Raw genomic sequence first — 13,843 nt, forward strand, 5'->3', positions numbered from 1 at the left:
GGAGATTTGTTGAGAGACAAGTTTTCCGTGCATCAAGTTTATGGCGCCGTTGCCGGGGATTGATTGTGCATCAACAATGATTAAATTGGAAGATCACTAGATTGAGCATTTTTATTTTGTGAATTTCATTTTTCTGTTTGAGTGATTTACTTTTTGTTTTAGTTAAACTTCTTCCCTTCCCCCTCTACCCTTTTGTTTTTCTTTGTTATTTTCAATTCTGTTTGCTAACCCACTAACTATTTGATATATTGCATCACCCACAACTAACAGCAATTCTGACACAAATACTGTCTGCACCTATTTTCTTTGCTTGTACTTGTTGGTTGTATGACAGGGAGAAGAAGCGGGGCTTCAACTTTCTTTGATTCTGAACCTGAGAGAACCTTCCTCAGACTAAGGAGGGAGGCAAAAAAAAAACGTGTAGTTGGTGCTGAAGAAGAGGAGGAACACTTTGAGGAATACTTTGAACCTAACATAGAAGAAAACATGGAAAATCATCATGAAGAAGAGACTCACAACCATGGCAGAGGAGGTGGAGCAAATCATGCTGGGGAGGATAAAAGAGTTTTGGGCTCTTACATCAATCCAAACCCAGGCAATTGTGGAAGTAGCATCCAAAAGCCAACAATCCATGCCAACAACTTTGAACTTAAACCACAGCTCATCACCCTTGTTCAGAACAACTGTTCGTTTGGAGGAGGTGTTCAAGAAGACCCCAATCAACATTTGACCACCTTCCTGAGAATATGTGACACAGTGAAATCTAATGGTGTTCATCCTGATGCCTATAGACTGCTCTTATTTCCCTTCTCACTCAGGGACAAGGCAGCCAAGTGGCTGGAATCCTTCCCAAGGGAGAGCTTGACAACTTGTGAGGATGTGGTGAACAAATTCTTAGCAAGATTCTACCCTCCTCAACGAATCAATAGGCTGAGAGCTGAGGTTCAAACTTTTAAGCAACAAGATGGTGAGACTCTGTATGAAGCATGGGAGAGGTTCAATGACTTAACAAGGAGGTGTCTACCTGACATGTTCAACGAATGGGTCCATAGATCCATCTACTGCCAGGTAGTGCGATAATTCTGAGAACGACGTCCCAGTCAAATTGGTACATCTGGCGCTTGAGTGAGGCTTCTTGAAAGGCGTCCAATCCTTCGGGAGCAAGGAGAAGATCTAGAGCTTGTTGAATGGCCTCTTCTGTAATGGGGACTTGCTTCTGACGTACATAGACAGACTATAGGGTTGGCAGGTAGAAATTAGAGTAGAACTCAACTACCCAAGAAAAATTGACCTGCCTTGGCTGTCTCTCGAGGAAACCCTATTGTCTTCGTTCAATTTGCGGCTCAACAAAGGTAGCAATATTGGGCGGGAGGATAAGAAGGTATTCATTGTTGTAGCTCTGTTCTGCCAGGATAGGGAACATCTGCTCACAGTAGCGATTGGGAAATCGCGCAGTGTCCTTTGCTGGGAAGGCTTTCTCTTTTTCATCAACCTTTATAATCCTCTTAATTCTTTTTGTTGAGGGCTTGACTGCAGTTGAAGGAGGCTTTGCCACTAATGCTCTTTTTGTTCCTCTTCTTGTTGGTGGTTTGGGAGTAGCTTTCTCTTTTCCTTTCTTGGTGGCCATCCTGAAAAAGGAAAAGGAAAGTAATATGAATTCAAAGGGACAGAGCAAGGAAGAGGATGTTATAAGTGATAATCAATGCACGGTAAAGAGGATGTCGTTAACACATGGTCATGACTACATGTGAAAAGTTCACCAATGGAAATATAGAAAGTGCATTTGATGACAATTAAATGCAAGGTGTTTATTGGCATGCAGGCAAAGGCATGAGTAGCATAGATCAAGCATTTAATTTGTTAAATATGTTATCAATCGTAACAAACTAAGCATCACATTTGTATTGACAATTAAATTAAATTAATAAAATAGTAAAGGGAATTTATGAAAAGCAAGCATTGAATAGTAGAATAGAATAATGTAGAAAATGCATAATGCCATATGGGCTTTTTCACAAACACGTAGCATGCATGATGAATAAACTATTGAAAATAATAATTTAAACATGCAAGCAACCCCTTTAAAAAGTAATATATAATTGCCAAACAATTTTGCAACAATCCACAAGCATATAATGAGAAATAATGACTCAATTAAATTTCTAACACTAATTAAAAGAGAAAAAAAAAAGAAAGAAAAAGAAAATATGGATAATGAAAGTAAAAAGAAAAGAAAAGAAGAAAACATAAAAATAAGAAAGATAATGGAAAAGTAAGGAAGGAAGAAGAAAAGAAAAACCTTGATAATGGGGATGAGAGAGAGGGAGAAGAAGGTAAGAAAGAAGGAAGAAGGAAGAAGGAAGAAATAAGGAGGAAAAAGAGAAAATTTCATCATATAAACCACACCCAGAACCACTACCTCAATATTCACCATCTCCATATCATTATCAAGATGAACTACCTTCCTATTATGAACCCTCTCTCCCAACCAATAAACCCTCATATCCATCCCAACCTCCAATGGATGACAGACTTCGTGTTATTCTTCAAGGGCAAGAAAGGATGAATAAGAGTGTGCTAAATTTCGCGGCCGCCTTAGGCGAGTTAGTAAATATAATAGCTTCCCAACGTCTGAGCACTCAAAGAACTCCCATGGCTACATATGGAGAATCAAAAGAAGAGCAAAGCATGAAGGAGACACTAGAAACTTCGGTGGATAATGAGGAACATGGCTTCGTACTGGAACAAGTGGAGGAAGCCATAATAGTTGAAGAGGAAGAAGTGGTTGAAGACCTGGGAGATGCTGAACCTCCATGGGAAAGTCAAGACATAAAGCCTCCTTCCAAGACGGTTGCATTTGATGTTGAGGAGGGTGTACAACCTCCAAGGCATATCATGGTTAAGGAATTGGAAGAGGTCGATCAAGAGATGGAGATTCAAGAAGAAGAAGCACAAACTCCCATGCCCTTGGAAAGCAGTGAAGAGGAGATTGAATTGGAAGAAAGCTACCAAGAGGAAGATGTTGAAATTGAAGAAGCTTACAAGGAGGTGGAAGTTGTCAAGAAAGAACATAAGAGAGAGGAGCTTGATATCACTTTGCCAAAGCTGCTAGAGACCTCTCCACCTAAGTTGCCATCATCCTTCACAACATTTAAGTGGGTAAAATTCATATCCCTTAGCTTTCTAATTCCACTTGAATATGGGCTACTGGAGACGGATGGTCAGCTTAGAGCTCTTTGTGGCATTAAGAGTAAGAGGAAGATGGTCAGTGGTAAGAATTGTCCTGCAAGGTTCATTATGGTTGGAAGCTTTAAGTTTAAACGCAATGGTTGGTGTAGAGCTCAATTGAATGGGCCTAAGAAGTTGTTTGGATGCTTCAGTGAGAATTCTAAAGCTGAATCACCCAGATGAAATCATGATAATCAACTTGAAGACGGGTGTAGAAATAAGATTTGGGATCCAGGAATATCTGAAGATCAATTTTGGGGGCTCAAAGCTTGTGAAGAACTCCATCAAAGCTTGAGGAATTTACGTGGTATTGATAGAGTTTATTGGAAGTCCAAGCATTGGTGGAAGTTTCTGGATGAATTCAATCACAAGCCACCGTGACATAGAGCTCACCAAATGTCCAACTTAAGGACTTTAACTAAAAGTGCTAGGTGGGAGACAACCTACCATGGTATGATCGTTCCTTTTTCATTTTTATTTAGTTTTATTTGTTTTCAAGTTTTATTTTATTTTATTGTATTGAACTTGGAGTTTTGCATAACATTCATATTAGCATTGCATTATGCATTTTTCATGCATAAAAAAAAAGAGAGGGAGAGCTACGCAACAGCGTCGCCGACGCGTCCACGTCGTATGTGCGTCATGAAGAAAAAGCAATCGAACAGAGAGTCATGCGGGAACGTGGCTGGAGGCGTGCCTTTGGCACAAATCACCCCTCGCGACCGCGTCGCTGACGCATCAGCGTCACATGGGAATAATGCCTCCCACGCGTCTGCGTCACCCACGCGGACGCGTGACCTGGAAATCGACGTAACAAAGGGTGCACGACCGAAAGTTGTGCTAGAGTGGTGCTGGACTGGTGCTGAATGCACAAGCCTTACCACGCGGATGCATGGCTCACGCGTCTGCGTCATACCCCTATAATGCCCACTCACGCGATCGCGTCGACCACGCGACCGCGTCACCCTGGATTTTGGCAATACTAAATTTTGAACAGAGAGTTGTGCGAGCGCGAGGCTGCCCTCGCGCCAGTAGCACAAAACGAGTCACGCATCCGCGTGACCGACGCGACCGCGTCGACTCCTCTAAAGCGCCATCCGCGCGAACACGTACCTCACGCGTCCGCGTCGCTTGCACCGTACAACTTAACCTAATCTGCCAAAAATCTTATCTTTTCTTCCCCAATCCAAATTTTTCCTCCCTCCTTTCTTACTTACTTCTTCTTCCCTTCTTTCCTTTCCCATTCTTCTTATCTTTCATTTTATTTTACTTAATTTATTTGCATATTTCATTCATTGCATCTTAATTTTGTGCATATTTTTATTTTCTTTTCTAAATTCATTATTTTTCCTTTGGTGTTAAAATTTTCTTATTTAACTGTTGCATCATCTCTTGAATTATTTTGGGTGCTTAGTGACTTGTTTTATTCTGATTGGGTAATATTATTTAAATCAATGCCAATCTTTTATATCTGTATTACTTTTGCATTAACATGAATTTATATTATCTCTCCTTCCCCACTCTCTTCCCCATCGTTGCAAATTTTGCACCATTGGTATGCCATGTACTTCTATTGTTTTCTCACGTACATGTTGAAGCTTCCATGTAAATGAGACCCTTATCAATTGGCATTAACCTACTCATACTTTATTTATTTTCTTATCTTTACTTCTGGCTTACTTTTCTTCCCTTTTTCTTTCAGGATGGCCACCCGGAAGGGAACCAGAAGACGTTTACATGGGGAGACAGACAAGTCCATCTGCACAATCTTTGGAGAAAAGCGTCAGTTGGAACAATCCGTCCACTTGTACATATTAGCATGCACCGAGGACGGTGCAATCTTTAAGTGTGGGGAGGTCGATACCTGTTCCGAGGGTTACCTGAAACTGTAGGTCGATCTCGGATGAGATCTTCTGTACTGGTCGGAGATAACATGTCCGGCTGGCTGGTGGCGGCCGGAGCTGTTGTGTCCGACTTGTTGGACTGGCTGCACTTCTGATCCGTGGTCACCGGAGGATGGGGGGTACCTGCAAGAGACTCCGATGCTTAAGTTAGCACGGGTATTAAGCAGGTTTATTGTAGAATCAGAGTATGAGTTATACCTGGGTGCTCCAGTGTATTTATAGTGGTTGTAGAGTGACCTTTCTAGATAAGATAAGTTAGTTATCTTATCTTATCTTTATCTTTGAGTTGAGGTCAGCTTATCTTCAAAGGAACCGCCTTTATCTCTATAGGCTTGGACGGCCTGTGGATTTGGGTCGTATTCCTTGGGTTAGGCCCTTTTTTGGGCTTTCCCGTCGATTTGGCCGAGCTCTTTTAGGAAGAGGTCGGATAGTCTGACCTGAAGAGGCCGGTCACTTTGTCGCCAATCATCCCAGGTCGGGTAGCTCGACCCAGGGTATGAACAGTGCCCCTGCTTGAGCTCGGTCTTCTTTTTTGAGGTCGAGTCCTTGACTTCGGTCCTTCTCTAGTGAAGCCGAACTCAAGCATTTAGTCGATTCCTTCCTTTGTAGAACCTTTTTGAATGTGGAACGTTTTTCTTCTAAAAGCGCACGCTCGTGTATTTGCATTTTGTTCTTGGGAACGTGCGAGGGGTTAATACCTTCATTAATTGGTATTAATTGCCCCGTTTCTTTTGGCTTTATTTTGAATTTCTGCACTCGGAAAACGGTTTCTCTCCTTCATCTTTCTTTATAACTTCTCCCTTCGTTCTCTCACCTTCTACTTTTCGCCTACATTTTGCCTTTGCGGCGTCATTCAGCGATCCGGCGATTCCGTCTTTCCATCTTCAACCCTTCTGAGGCTTTGCTTTTTTCCAGGTTGGTTCCATTTGCAATTTCTTCTCGTCTTTGTTGCTTTGTATTTAGTTTTGTGATGAAGTTTTGATTTTGCTTAGAGAAAGTTTGGATCTTTCTTTTTTTTGTCGCGCCTGCTTGCTGTGTGTTCTGAGAGTTTCTACGTCCTTTGCATGAACCGTTTTGCCTTTTCTGTTGTTTGATGCTTCTAGGGCTTTGCATGTTCTACTGTCGCTTCTGTCTGATACCCAGAAAAACTGCATCTTTACTCACTTAATCGAAGATTGCTCCTTGGTTTTTTGCCCTGTTGATAGCTTTTCCTGTTTGCTGCGATATTTGTTTTGGTTTTTGTTTGATTCTGAGAAAAGGTTGCGCCTTTGACAATTTTCGCTTGGCATGTTTGATGTTTGGCGATGCTTTTTGCTGATAGACTGTAAAAAGATAGTGACTTTTTGTGTTCTGACTTTCTTTTCCGAAATGTCTGTTATTTGAAATCTTTTCTTGTTTGAGAGATGCCGGGACGTAAGCTGTGGATTTTTCCTGAAACCTTGCTTTGTTACTGCCTCCAAAGGATGCTCCAGGACTTTGGTTTGAGTCTTGGGGTTTTCCTTTTCTGTTTGTTCTTCTGTATATTAGTCGAGTTATTTTGCCCCTCGTCCGAGATGTTTTTTAGTAATCCCCTCTTCTTTTCTTATTGTAGGATTAGTTGGCCTCATGTCTTCTCGCAATAATATTGTAGAGATGTCTTCTAAAGTTCCCGAGGGGATGTCTGATTGGCTAAACTGCCTTGTCTTGATGTGTGTCTCTGTGGTGGACGCTGGTTTTTGTGTAGAGCTGAGGAAACGTCATAGGATTTGTGGTAGCAGCACCCGGGAGAGGGATTATGAGCTTGTAGTGCCCGATTCTGATGAGAGGGTTTGTTTTCCTACTTCGGTCGAGGGGGAGCGTCCCTTTTTCTACGCCTATGAATATTTCTTTAGCCAGTTGGACATTACCTTTTCTTTTACTGCTTTCGAGACCGATTTGTTGTGGTCTTGTAATATTGCCCCATCCCAGCTTCATCCGAATTCCTGGGGTTTTATCAAGATTTTTCAGCTGCTTTGCCAAGAGTTAGGCATAACACCTTCTCAGACTCTTTTCCTCTATCTTTTTGTTTCTGCCAAGCCCGGAGGGTCTTCTAAAAAGAAAGTTTCCTGGGTTTCTTTCAGGTCGGCCCAGGGGCATAAAGTTTTTGCCATGTATGATGAGTCTTTTAAAGATTTTAAGAATTATTTCTTCCGAGTCTGTGCTGTTGAGGGGGCCCACCCCTTTTTTCTTGATGAAAATGATGAGCCTGGCTTTCCTCTAGAATGGCAAAAGAATGTGAGAGTGTCTCGCTATACATGGGAGATGCTTGATGAGGTTGAACGAGCTTTTGTAGTTGTTCTTGAAGATTTAGGGGGAAACCACCCCATCTTGATACAAAAAAGTTTTTGAGTGACCTGTCTTTGGTTTGAACTGTTTTGGGTACTGTCCGACTTGTTTCTATATTTGTTTCTTAGTTTTGCTTCTTCTAGATTGTAACTCATCACTATGGCTGATTCTGTATTTTCAGAGATGTCAAAAAACAATGATTCCATGAAGGCCTACAAAAAGACAAAGAAGGTTGCTGCTGCTCAAAATATCTCGGCCAAGGTGGCGGGAGAGGGATCTTCTCAAGTTCCAATGAAGCCGCCCGTGCCGAGTTCTCCTGGGCCGAAGAAGGTGATCCCCACTCCTCGAGTTCGTCTGGCTGACCCTCCACAGGCTTCTGTCGCTACTTCTGGTGCTCCTCCCAACAAAAATCAAAAAACAATTGAGCCTTTCAACCTTTACGCTCCTAACTTTGATGCGGTGGAGTTTGTTGACCAGCAGATCGGTCCTTATGGTGTCGTCCCTACTGACGACGCCTCTCTCCTTCGCCATTTGGACTTCATAACTCAGAGTAGCATCAAGATGGCCTATATAGGGGCTGCCCTGTATCGGACTGTTCAAAATCTTCCTCTTCATGCCACCAAAGCCTTCATGGAGGAGGCCAAACAAGAGTTTGATCGGATGAAGGGCTTGAAGGTGGAGCTTGAGGTGAAACTAGCCAAACTGGAGAAGGATCTGGAGAATATGAAGGCTAGCTCTCTTGCCCTGGCGGCCTTTGTGAGGTTGGCCGAGGACACTACTTTGAGGCATAAGGACAGTTACGTCACATCTTATCGGGAGGTAATACGTCTGAGGGAGGAGTTGGAGTCTGCCCGAGTTGACTACTCCGAGCTCCAAAGTCATCTTGTCGGTAGCGTAAATGCTGCTTATGATAATTTAAAGGAGCAGGTTCAAGTTCTTGCTCCTGAGGTTGACTGATGAGCAGATAATTTATACGCTTTTTGGCATTTTTTTAGTAGAATCTAGTTACTTTTAGGGATATTTTCATTAGTTTTTATGTTAAATTCACATTTCTGGACTTTACTATGAGTTTGTTTATTTTTCTGTGATTTCAGGTATTTTCTGGCTGAAATTGAGGGACTTGAGCAAAAATCAGATTCAAAGGTTGAAGAAGGACTGCTGATGCTGTTAGATTCTGATCTCCCTGCACTCAAAGTGGATTTTCTGGCGCTACAAAACTCAAAATGGCGCACTTCTAATTGCGTTGGAAAGTAGACATCCAGGGCTTTCCAGCAATATATAATAGTCCATACTTTGGCCGAGTTTAGATGACGCAAAAGGGCGTTGAATGCCAGTTCTATGCTGCAGTCTGGAGTTAAACGCCAGAAACATGTCACGAACCAGAGTTGAATGCCAAAAACACGTTACAACTTGGCGTTCAAATCCAGAAGAAGCCTCTGCACGTGTAACATTCAAGCTCAGCCCAAGCACACACCAAGTGGGCCCCAGAAGTGGATTTATGCATCAATTACTTACTTCTGTAAACCCTAGTAGCTAGTTTAGTATAAATAGGACTTTTTACTATTGTATTTGGGCATCTTATGAACTTTGGATCATATTGATTATGTTTGGGGGCTGGCCATTCGACCATGCCTGAACCTTTCACTTATGTATTTTCAAACGGTAGAGTTTCTACACTCCATAGATTAAGGTGTGGAGCTCTGCTGTTCCTCATGAATTAATGCAAAGTACTACTGTTTTTCTATTCAATTCAACTTACTCCACTTCTAAGATATTCATTCGCACTTCAATATGAATGTGATGAACGTGACAATCATCATCATTCCCCCACGAACGCGTGCCTAACAACCACTTCCGTTCCACCTTCAATTGAATGAGTATCTCTTGGATCTCTTAATCAGAATCTTTGTGGTATAAGCTAGATTGATGGCGGCATTCATGAGAGTCCGGAAAGTCTAAACCTTGTCTGTGGTATTCCGAGTAGGATTCAGGGATTGAATGACTGTGATGAACTTCAAACTCGCGAGTGCTGGGCGTAGTGACAGACGCAAAAGGATAGTAAATCCTATTCCAGTATGATCGAGAACCTCCAGATGATTAGCCATGCAGTGACAGCGCATCGGACCATTTTCACAGAGAGGATGGGATGTAGCCATTGACAACGGTGATGCCCTTACATAAAGCTAGCCATGGAAAGGAGTAGGACTGATTGGATGAAGACAGCAGGAAACTAGAAGTTCAGAAGAACGAAGGCATCTCTATACGCTTATCTGAAATTCCCACCAATGAATTACATAAGTATTTCTATCTTTATTTTCTATTTATTTATTATTAAATTTCAAAAACTCCATAACCATTTGATATCCGCCTGACTGAGATTTACAAGATGACCATAGCTTGCTTCATACCAACAATCTCCGTGGGATCGACCCTTACTCACGTAAGGTTTTATTACTTGGACGACCCAATGCACTTGCTGGTTAGTTGTGCGAAGTTGTGAAGTTATGTTTGGACCATGGTATGGTGCACCAGTTATTGGCGCCATTGCCAAGGAGAGAATGAACAACAAATTTTACAACCTCAGAGTAACAATTTCGCATACCAAGTTTTTGGCGCCGTTGCCGGGGATTGTTCGAGTTTGGACAACTGACGGTTCATCTTGTTGCTCAGATTAGGTAATTTTCTTTTTGTTTTATTTTAAAAAAATTTTTCAAAAACCTTTCAAAAATTTCTCATCTGTTTTCGAAAATTATTTCAGAATTTTTAAGAATGAATTCTAGTGTTTCATGAAGCATGTTGAAGCCTGACTGGCTGTAAAGCCATGTCTAAATTTATTTGGACTGGGGCTTCCAACCCAACATTATCAAGAGCAAGCTAGTTGTTGCTAATCCACCTGCTGCTGTTCCTGATCCACCTGATTTACATGCTAAAGCTTGACTGGCTATTAAGCCATGTCCTACCCTCAGATTGGAGCCTTAGACTAAAGAGCAAGATTCCTGGAATTCATATTAAAAAATTTTGAAATCTTTATTTTTCTTTTTCAAATGATTTTTGAAAAATATAAAATAAAAATCCAAGAAATCATAAAAACATAAAAATAAAAAAAATATATTTCATGTTTCTTGTTTGAGTCTTGAGTCAAATTGTAAGTTTGGTGTCAATTGCATATTCATTTTGCATTTTTCGAAAATTCATGCATTCATAGTGTTCTTCATGATCTTCAAGTTGTTCTTGGTAAATCCTCTTGTTTGATCTTGATGTTTTCTTGTTTTGTGTCTTTTCTTGTTTTTCATATGCATTCTTGCATTCATAGTGTCTATACATGAAAAAATTTCTAAGTTTGGTGTCTTGCATGTTTTCTTTTCTTGAAAATTTTTCAAAAATAAGTTCTTGATGTTCATCTTAACATTCAAAGTGTTCTTGGTGTTCATCTTGACATTCATGGTGTTCTTGTATGCATTCATTGTTTTGATCCATAACTTTCATGCATTGAGTCTTTTTCATGTTTTTCTCTTTCATCATTAAAAATTCAAAAATAAAAAAAATATCTTTCCTTTTTTCTCTCATAAATTTCGAAAATTTGGATTGACTTTTTCAAAAATTTTTAAAAAATTCAATTGTTTCTTATGAGTCAAATCAAATTTTCAATTTAAAAAAAATCTTATCTTTTTCAAAATCTTTTTCAAAAATAAAATCATTTTCATTTTTCTTATTTATTTTCAAAAATTTTTAAATATTTTTTTCAAAAATCTTTTTCTTATCTTTATCTCATAATTTTCGAAAATAATATCATCAATTAATGTTTTGATTCAAAAAAATTTCAAGTTTGTTACTTACTTGTTAAGAAAGATTCAAACTTTAAGTTCTAGAATCATATCTTGTGATTTCTTGTGAATCAAGTCATTAATTGTGATTTTAAAAATCAAATCTTTTCAAAAAAAAAATATATTTTTTATCTTATCTTTTTCAAAATCATATCTTTTTAAAACATATCTTTTTCAAAAATTTGATTTTAAAATATCTTAACTAACTTTTTGTTTGTTTCTTATCTCTTTCAAAACTACCTAACTAACTATCCCTCTCTAATTTTCGAAAATACTTCCCTCTTTTTCAAAAAAAAAAATTCTTTTTAATTAATTAATTGTTTCAAATTTTAATTTTTATTTTTAACTTTTTCCTAATTTTCGAAAATCACTAACCCCTTTTCAAAATTTTATTTTCGAAAATCCTCTCTCTCTCTCTCTCTCTCTCTCATCTCCTTCTATCTATTTATTCATCTACGAACACTTCATCTCACCGAAATTCGAACCCCCTCTTCCATCTGTGTTCGAATTTTCTCTTCTTTCCTTCTTTACATTACATTCTTTTCTTCTTCTACTCACACAGGGAAACCTTTATACTGGGCAAAAAGGATCCCTATTATTATTATTTTTCTGTTCCCTCTTTTTCATATGAGCAGGAGTAAGGACAAGAACATTCTTGTTGAAGCAGACCCTGAACCTGAAAGGACTCTGAAGAGGAAACTAAGAGAAGCTAAAATACAATAATCCAGAGATAACCTTACAGAAATTTTCGAACAGGAAGAAGAGATGGCAGCCGAAAATAATAATAATGCAAGGAGGATGCTTGGTGACTTTACTGCACCTAATTCCAAATTACATGGAAGAAGCATCTCCATCCCTACCATTGGAGCAAACAATTTTGAGCTGAAACCTCAATTAGTTTCTCTAATGCAACAAAACTGCAAGTTTCATGGACTTCCATCTGAAGATCCTTTTTAGTTTTTAACTGAATTCTTACAGATCTGTGATACTGTTAAGACTAATGGAGTAGATCCTGAAGTCTACAGGCTCATGCTTTTCCCTTTTGCTGTAAGAGACAGAGCTAGAGTGTGGTTGGACTCTCAACCCAAAGATAGCCTGAACTCTTGGGATAAGCTGGTCACGGCTTTCTTAGCCAAGTTCTTTCCTCCCCAAAAGCTAAGCAAGCTTAGAGTGGATGTTCAAACCTTCAGACAAAAAGAAGGTGAATCCCTCTATGAAGCTTGGGAGAGATACAAGCAACTGACCAAAAAGTGTCCTTTTGACATGCTTTTAGAATGGACCATCTTGGATATATTCTATGATGGTCTGTCTAAATTAGCTAAGATGTCATTGGATACTTCTGCAGGTGGATCTATTCACCTAAAGAAAACGCCTGCAGAAGCTCAAGAACTCATTGACATGGTTGCCAGTAACCAGTTCATGTACACTTCTGAGAGGAATCCTGTGAGTAATGGGACGCCTCAGAAGAAGGAAGATCTTGAAATTGATACTCTGAATGCCATATTGGCTCAGAATAAAATATTGACTCAGCAAGTCAATATGATTTCTCAGAGTCTGAATGGAATGCAAGCTGCATCCAACAGTACTCAAGAGGCATCTTCTGAAGAAGAAGCTTATGATCCTGAGAACCCTGCAATAGCAGAGGTGAATTACATGGGTGAACCATATGGAAACACCTATAACCCCTCATGGAGAAATCATCCAAATCTCTCATGGAAGGATCAACAAAAGCCTCAACAAGGCTTTAATAATGGTGGAAGAAACAGGTTTAGCAATACCAAGCCTTTTCCATCATCCACTCAGCAACAGACAGAGAACTCTGAACAAAATATCTCTAATTTAGCAAACTTAGTCTCTGATCTATCTAAGGCCACTCTGAGTTTCATGAATGAAACAAGGTCCTCCATTAGAAATTTGGAGGCACAAGTGGGCCAGCTGAGTAAAAGGATCACTGAAATCGCTCCTAGCACTCTCCCAAGCAATACAAAAGAAAATCCAAAAAGAGAGTGCAAGGCCATTGACATAGTCAACACGGCCGAACCCACAAGAGAGGAGAAGGACGTGAATCCCAAAGAGGAAGACCTCCTGGGACGTCCAATGATCAATAAGGAGTTTCCCTCTGAGGAACCAAAGGACTCTGAGGTTCATCTAGAGACCATAGAGATTTCATTGAACCTCCTTATGCCATTCATGAGCTCTGATGAGTATTCTTCTTCTGAAGAGAATGAGGATGTTACTGAAGAGCAAGTTGCCAAGTTCCTTGGTGCAATCATGAAGCTGAATGCCAATTTATTTGGTAATGAGACTTGGGGAGATGAACCTCCTCTGTTCACCAATGAACTAAATGCATTGGATCAACTGAGATTGCCTCAGAAGAAACAGGATCCTAGAAAGTTTCTAATACCTTGTACCATAGGCACCATGACCTTTGAGAAGGCTCTATGTGACCTTGGGTCAGGAATAAACCTCATGCCACTCTCTGTAATGGAGAAACTGGGAATCTTTGAGGTACAAGCTGCTAGAATCTCATTAGAGATGGCAGACAATTCCAGAAAACAGGCTTATGAACAAGTAGAGGATATG

The 13,843-nt window shown here is 39.9% G+C and overlaps 2 non-coding genes across 2 annotated transcripts; both read right to left on the reverse strand.

The window, feature by feature from the left end:
* Positions 1-927: 927 nt before the first annotated feature.
* Positions 928-1,031, reverse strand: LOC112739826 (small nucleolar RNA R71). Its single transcript, XR_003170763.1, has one exon. It is a non-coding gene; the product is annotated as a small nucleolar RNA R71 (small nucleolar RNA).
* Positions 1,032-12,421: 11,390 nt separating this feature from the next.
* On the reverse strand, positions 12,422-12,529 carry LOC112738937 (small nucleolar RNA R71). The gene has a single exon (XR_003169884.1). It is a non-coding gene; the product is annotated as a small nucleolar RNA R71 (small nucleolar RNA).
* Positions 12,530-13,843: the final 1,314 nt, after the last annotated feature.

This window comes from Arachis hypogaea, chromosome 13 (genome assembly GCF_003086295.3).
Source record: "Arachis hypogaea cultivar Tifrunner chromosome 13, arahy.Tifrunner.gnm2.J5K5, whole genome shotgun sequence".
NCBI classification, from domain to species: domain Eukaryota; kingdom Viridiplantae; phylum Streptophyta; class Magnoliopsida; order Fabales; family Fabaceae; genus Arachis; species Arachis hypogaea.